Raw genomic sequence first — 8,152 nt, forward strand, 5'->3', positions numbered from 1 at the left:
ATAGAGAAGCATAAATTGTCACTCCAGAGAATGCATCTCCATTGCTCTAAATTACAGTGCCAGTATGCTTTACACCACATCAACAGACACTTTGCATTGCTCTTGGTGATATGTGACTTGGATGCAGCTTTTTGGCCATGGACACCATTTCTATGAAGCTCTCTGCACACTGTTCTTGAGTTAATCTGAAGGCCACATGAAATTTGTAGGTCTGTAGCCACTGATTTTTCAGAAAGTTGGTGACCTCTTCGCACTATGCGCCTCAGCATCCGCTGACGGCACTCTGTCAGTTTACATGGCCTACCACTTTGTGACTTTGCTGCTGTTGTTCACTTCCATGTTCTTATAATACAACTGACAGTTGACTGAGGAATATTTTGGTGCAAGAAAATTTCACAACTGGATTTGTTGCACCGGTGGCATCCTATCACAGTTCCAAGTTGGAATTCACTGAGCTCCTGAGAGCGACACCGTCTTTCATAAATGTTTGTAAAAACACTCCGAATGCGTAGGTGCTTGATTTTATACACCCATAGCCATGGAAGTGACTGGAACGACTGATTCCGATTATTTTGCTGGATGAGCGAATACTTTTGGCCATATACTATAGCTCTGCACATGAAACTTCACAGCTGGATTTCAGTGTCTTATCTAAGTGTGAATTTATCCCTTCATTAATGTTATAGTGTTGAGAAAAAAGATTATTTTGGAGTAAACGGGAAACACAATAGGACTACAGCTCAACACTCAAGGGCAACATTAGAATCTTTGACATGACTGAAAAGGAATGAAATAGATCAAATAGTTCATTGTGACAAAGCCAAGATAGTGACATGATTGTCCATACAGATCCATACATATCTATACTTGCCATACAGTGTTTTTATGCTCAATAATTAATCCTCAATATTCATAAGGGAATTGTGAGGGGATTGTGTGCCTAGTATACTTTCAACAGGTTATAGTCATTTCCATATGCTCTCTAATCACTTTTTCTCCCTCACACTCAAAAGACTTTGTGCAGTATGAGTACAATGAGGCTAGGATATTAATGAATGCAGAATAATTAAACAACCAACAAACAGGGGAGTCATTATTATGAATTATTAGGCAGAATCTATGCAGGCTTGTTTTCAATGGTACATAACTTTGAGGCTATTTGTTCCCTATAAATCCCTAATTATACATACAAACACATACATACACACTCAAATGCACAATTTGCAGACAGAGTAATGCTCCTGACTGCATATCAGATAAAGAATTCATGTGTCCTTGGACAGCCAAAGTCCATCGCAGACATATAACACTAAGAGAATTGAACCTTCAGAGAGACTAGATTTAGTAGACAGGATGTAAATTCTGTTCATTGCTAAACTGAAATTATTGAAGAAAATCCTGGTAAGAAATTTAGAACAAGAAGTTTTGGAATTACCTACCTTTTGCCCTTTTTAAGTGGGTTTCTGACCATACTTTCGTGTCTGTAGCCATCTGCTGTTTGAAGCACATACTGTATCACTGGCTGCTGTTTGAAGGCAGTTTAGTTCTTTAGATTGATCAATAGATGTTAGATACTGCTTTTGATTTACTGTTCATCAAGCGTAGGATTCCTACTGTGAAAAGCCAGCTGTTATTTGATCCCCGATTCCCTCTGATCCAGAGCTAAAGAATTATCAGTGTCCAGCAAATAGGACATGAGCCCAGTTACAGAAACAGCAAAGAACCCAGAGGGCTAAAGATTTTCTTTTCAAATCTAGTTTGATTCAGCGTGTGGGAATTTTGACTATGACTGTGGTAACTCAGAGGACTTGTATAGTAATCTGATTCTTCAAAAATACAATTTTATAAGATCAGATAGACAATTTCCTATATGACCAATATTGGCAGATGAAAGAAAATATGCATGATCAGGAATTAGTCCATCAGAGGCACAGCACATGCTAGATGTTTTGCGATTGAGATGGTTTGGAAATGTACAGAAGGGTGAGAGAGTATATATTGGTTGAAGGATGCTGAGGCTGGAAATGCTGGGGAGAAGGCCAAGAAGAGGACAGAGAGGGGATTTATGGATGGAGTGAAAGAGGCGAAAGTTAGTTGGTGGTGTGAGAGGATACAGAGAGTAGGGTAAGATGGAGGAAGTTGATTCGCTGTGGTGTCCCCTGAAGGGAGCAACTGAAAGATGATATACATAGTGAGAGGTCTTTTGTAACTACTATGAAAAATAAATATCACCACATATTCATTGATTAGCATACAATAGTTTTTAACTTTTGAATATTTGATCGATATAAAAAATGCACCGTTTTAGTTTTGCATTAAGATCTTTATTCAAGGCAAAATATTATGTTCAAAGGCCCAACAGAACCCAAAGTGCTCAGTTATGAGCGAATATGCAAGTGACCCATTGCAACAAAAAAAGGATTTTTGATGAGTTTGCAATCATTTCATCTTTTTGTTCGAAACCTTTCAACATGATCCTCAACAGTAGTTAAAATATGGTTACTACCCATTTGAAACTTCTACTTTCAAGTAATTCCAGGGATTTCTATTGTATCAACATCAAAGCATTGTTGCTTTCTGTACCAAATGGACTGCAACAGCAGGACAGGGAAAGGCTGGCTGTGTGTGTGAGTGTGTGTGTGTGTGTGTGTGTGTGTGTGTGTGTGTGTGTGTGTGTGTGTGGGTGTGTGTGTAATTATTCTTACATTGCAGGCTACTCCATTTTTAACGGTCAAAACAATTAGAATTCAATTGAATTCTGTATTCTATGGTAGCAGGCGGCTTTACATCATTGTTTTATTTCGAATTTCCTCCTCAAGACAGGGATCTACTCTAGCCCATGTTCTGACGCATAAGTGAGCAGTTATCAGAGAGCAGCTGGTCCAATCTATTAAGCTGCAGAGACAGCTATGACTCCTGGGATCAAGATATGCTAATTAATAATTTTACCATACAATTTTAATTAGATGGGTATACTATACATCTTTGGCTAATCCCAGCATTGGGCTAGAAAATTTTTCGAGTGATCTGTTGTTCTGGAATTTAATGTTTTGGGTTAAATCCCGTTTGAACACTTTTAATAATGATGTCTTTGTTAAGCTGACTTAAAGTCTTGTCTTTGTTTAGTATATCACATGTCCTCTTAAATGGAAAAACATGGTATATAAGATTGTTAAAATGACATTATCTGTAAAGTTGGTAATATTCTGCAGTCGTTTATAGGCACACACAAATACTTTACATAACTACATACATAAATATGCATGTATCAAATACACATAAACACTGTATTTGCCAATATAGTTTCCACTGGAGTGGTAGGTATCCAGCATTCTCCTAGAGTCTCTTTTCAGTCCGATGGATGAGTTTACAAGCAGTTATTTCTATTTGCAGGGCCTCCTCATATTGGAGCGTAGACCTATCCCCGGGTTACACTGTCTTCAACAAATACTACAGTGGATCTAGTCAAATTCTGAGGTTAGAGGTCTACATTTTCTGCTGTCTCTCTGGTCTTGGACAGATGCCTCTCTTGTATGATTGAAGGACTCAACGGTATGCCATGGCAATGCCATGGCCTCCACCTTTCTCTGTCAGCAGCTGTATCTTTCCACAACGTTATGCTCCTGAGACTGTCTTTCAGTTTATTTTTATAAACAAAGCAGGGGGCTTCCCAATGCACAATGTCCGTCCTTCATTTCCCAATAGAGGAGCATCTTTGGTATAAAGCTATCAGGTATCAGGACAGCATGCTTTACCCGGTGGAAATTAGCCTTGATGATCAGGCTTTTAATGCCTGGTATGCCACACCTCTGCAGGACCTCAAGGTCCGACATCTTCTTTATCATCTTTGCCAATTGATGTCGCATATTCACCTCTGTTGAAATTGCTCTAGCTGCTGGATGTGATAGTAGTAGTTTGTTCATGTTTCGCAACCGCAGAGTCAGGCATTCATAACGCAGTCTTTGTGTGCAGTTTTATACTATGATTTGCCACCGCCTCTTTTTCAGGCCTCCAAAGGATGAACTGGCCTTTGAGGTATGCAGTGAGATTTCCTTGTCAAGAGATCCATTGTTGGTGATGGTGATGCCTAGGTAGCAAAATAGCTCCACAGTTTTGATCACTGTATTATCTCCAGTCACTGATAGTAGGGGGGAGTGTGGCTGGGTTCTGAAGGGATGGAGGTGGTTGGAACATGGCCTCAGTCTCCCTCGGGTTATAGTGCATTTTTTCATTATCTACATGACGAACATTGAGCTTATGAATAGGCTTGTTTTGGGCTGTCTTTCTTTTCTGGGCAAGTCGGGTGGTTATCTTGCTCCCTAGTAGATGATGATCTGACTAGAGCATCAGCGCCTCTCATGCCACATGTAATATGCATGTCATCTCAGTCTCTGCTGGATTCTGAAATAATTTAGCATGTGTCACTGCTCAAGGAGGGATATGTCCAGGGGTTTTTAAAATTGTGGTCTTGCTGGAAAAGGGTGCTTGTGACAGTCAATTCACGATCGGCACATAGGGATCGAAGGTGTACGCCACTGGAGTTGCAACAGCCAGTGGCCAACAAGGATGTTAGGCCAGGAGACGTAATCTGATCCAACTTCGGCATTGAAGTCTTCATAGAAAGCTTTTTGGGCATTCTCAGGATTGATTATGGTGAGTGTAGGCACTAATGATGGTTGCAAATTGGTCTTTTCCTATCCTGATTTGCAATATCAAGTGGTTACTGATGCCTTGGGGCAGGCCCTCAAATTGTTTTGGGACGAAAAAGGGAAACTGGTTGCAGATTACACAGTTGTCTCTAAGAAATGTATCACTACTTCACAGTTGATTTATTACTTAATCAGTTTAAGTATTCTCAAATAGTTTATTTCAGTAAGACATTTTTAAGAAAGAATGGCACTCATGCTACAAAGCTTTCATCAGGTTACAAGGCTTACTGTGAAGGTAAATATCAGTTTGATGTTCTTCCAAATATAACTATAGCGAAACAAAAATAAAACCTCATGTTTGTAGAAATGACCACACTGCAAATACTACATATCTCTTTCTTGACATAACGGGTTTAGAGACCTAATCATTTAAATAATATATTTTTTGTTATGTTGGGTAACTTTTTCCTCTTTCCACTTCTGTAGTGCTTGTTAGCCCTTTAACATTTGATCTTTGGCGCTGAATATAAAACCATGGAGAATAGAACCAAATTAGTTGCATGATTTGCAGGAAGACCATGCTATTATCTGGCAACCATCCAGTGTTTCATGTGATCATTTCTTTCTTTGATGCAGAGTCAGAAGGTGACAGTTCAACATTATTTTACTAAGTTGTGCTTTAGTTGGTTGCTTTCAAGTTATCTTAACAAGCTTGGTATAACATTTTTTCTGCCTACAAATTCCAAGCAAAAATACTTTCTATGCAATTAGTCAATTCTGAATTATTATTCCCTGGTATAAAGGATTGGTTTTCTTCAGGAGACCCTACCAGTGGCTAACCCCTATAAAATGGAACCCTCCAGGATCTCATGGGTATGCAACTTTTCTTGGACATTATACTAGCGAGAGTTTTTTATAAGCTTAACATGGCAACAGTAGGCATTGTCCGCTAGTTAGCCAAAATATTAATGCGCTGTATCTTTGATGTAAGAAATGTTCACCAGAGAGGTAATTCACAAACCATAAAACTGTCCATCCATCCATCCATCCATCCTGGGTCCTCCCCATGGTCTCCTCCCAGATGGACATGGCCAGAATACCTCCCTCGGGAGGCGTCTGGGAGGCACCTTGAACAGATGCCCAGGTCACCTCATCTGACTCCTCTCTATGCGGAGGAGCAGCGGCTCGACTCCAAGCTCCTCCCCGATGACCAAACTTCTGACCGGATCACTAAGGGAGAGTCCAGCCACACTGCGGAGGAAAGTCATATCGGCCGCTTGTATCCGCTATCTCGTTCTTTCGGTCACTACCCACAGCTCGTGACCATAGGTGAGGGTGGGAAGGTAGATTGACCAGTGAATTGAGAGATTAGCCTTTTGGCTTAGCTCCCTCTTCACCACAACAGACCGGTTACAGAGTCTCGACAATGGAAGCACAGAACAAGGCCCATTTGGACTCAATGTCTCCTGCCTCCCTCGAGACGTGGTTGTAGTTCTGCCGGAGGTGAGAGTTGAAACTCCTTCTGACAGGATCTGACACGTTCTTACATTATGTTTGGGTCTGTCAGGTGTGAATGGCATCCTCCCCCACCATCGGAGACGGCTCACTACCAGGGGTGATCAGTTGACAACTCCGCCCCTCTCTTCACCTGAGTGTCCAGGACATGCGGCTGCAAGTCCGAAGACTGTGGCCTAAGGTGTGTTGGTGCCAAGTGCACATATGGACACCTGCATGCCTCACATGGTGTTCGTTATGGACAATCTGTGATAAGCACAGAAGTCCAATAACAAATCTCTGTTTGGGTTCAGATCAGGGGAGCCATTCCTCCCAATCATGCCCTTCCAAATCACACTGTCATTGCCCATGTGAGAGTTCAAGTCTCACAGCAAAATGAGGGAGTATGCGGCTACCACCTGGGTCACACTGCAACCGACCCCCTTGGCCCTTACTGTGGGTGGTGAGCCCAGAGGAAGAGGGACCCATGTCGTTCCTTTGGGCTTTGTCCCACCAGGCGCTCGCCGCCAAGCACCGTCCCCGGGCCTGGCTCTGGGGGTGGGGGGCGCATATGGGCAAGGGAAAACTGAGTCCAATGATTTTCTTCTTAATGGGGGTCTTCTGAGCCAAACTTTGTCTGGTCCCCTCACCAGGGACCTGTTTGCCTTGGCTGACCCCTCCAGGGGCATAAAGCCCCCGACAACATAACTCCCAGGATCACCGGGACAGGCAAACCTCTCCACCACAGTAAAGTTGCAGCTCATGGAGGGGACCATAAAACTAATATTAGATTAATATGTTCTCCATTGCCAAGTCAGTCGTTACACTGATATAAAGAATTGCTGCAAACAGGATCAAGTACTTGTTATTTAGATTACACATTGAGGGAGACAGTACACAGCACAGCAGTATGTGTACATTTGCTTGGTTTTGTTACTTCGCCATTACACCATTGATGCTAGAATTTAGCCGTGCAATTCTTCGCCACCTATTTTGCTGTTTTTCAATAATTTCAAATGAATTTATTTTTTTTTTGCAAAAGAGAGTACATTCACCTGTAATAGGAGTGAGATACAGTATTCTTACAAATGCATTTCCTTCTATTAGTGCTTCCACCCTCATTTTTTGTGAAAATATACAAAAACACTAGAGAAATGGGAACTCATCCAGTGTTAAAATAAACAGTTGCTTTAAAAAAATAGCATCGTAAAAGCATCTGCAGGCACTCAGCTGAGCCTCTGGTGGTCAGAGTTAAATAGCTTGAGCTTCAATGAAGCAACTGCAGAAAAAAATAATGTGCACAATGAATGAGGAGCTAGCTGTCCCCATTAGAGTCACAGTCTGCTGCTGTAGAATTATCCATCCGGGAAATCTGCGCCCCTCTAATTAAGTTGGACACGGGGGAGTGTGTGGGTCATTAAGTACTTATTATTTGGCAAACCACTGCTGTAGAACGGCAATGGTTTTCTTCTCACCAGGTCATATAATTGGTCTGTACAATGATACACCATGCAGAGTGATGGACAACGGCACTTGGGGTGCTCTAAATTGAGCAAGGACACAAACTTTGATCATTACATCCTCAGTGGGGAACAGCAGTGATGAATACATGCTCTGACCTCAAAAACAGCTGAACATGGTTTGGGAGCCATTGCTGAAGTCAGCTTTCCATAATGCTTTATTGCTGAAAATGATAAGAGGAAAGGTGCTCTGTGAGAGGTGGCAGTACCAAGTGTGATTACATCACAAACAAGAGAGAGGAAGAGAGAATTCAATTTGGGAGGAAGTGTATCACACTGGCAGAATGGCCCTTATGCTTGTCAGAGACAGGAAAAGGGAAGTGTTAATCATGACCACTGTCACCCACATCTCGATGGCTCTAGGTTAGGCAATTTTCAGCTTTCTGACAAACTGAAATAGAGTTAGTATCAGAGGAAAGGTCAACAGCATTTTTTGATGTTTTAGGACATCAAAGAGACTTCCCTTAATAAACTATGGAGCAGAATACT

The sequence above is a fragment of the Fistularia commersonii genome, chromosome 2 (genome assembly GCF_037954325.1).
Source record: "Fistularia commersonii isolate RoL2024-O1a breed Wild chromosome 2, RoL_Fcom_v1.0, whole genome shotgun sequence".
NCBI classification, from domain to species: Eukaryota; Metazoa; Chordata; class Actinopteri; order Syngnathiformes; family Fistulariidae; genus Fistularia; species Fistularia commersonii.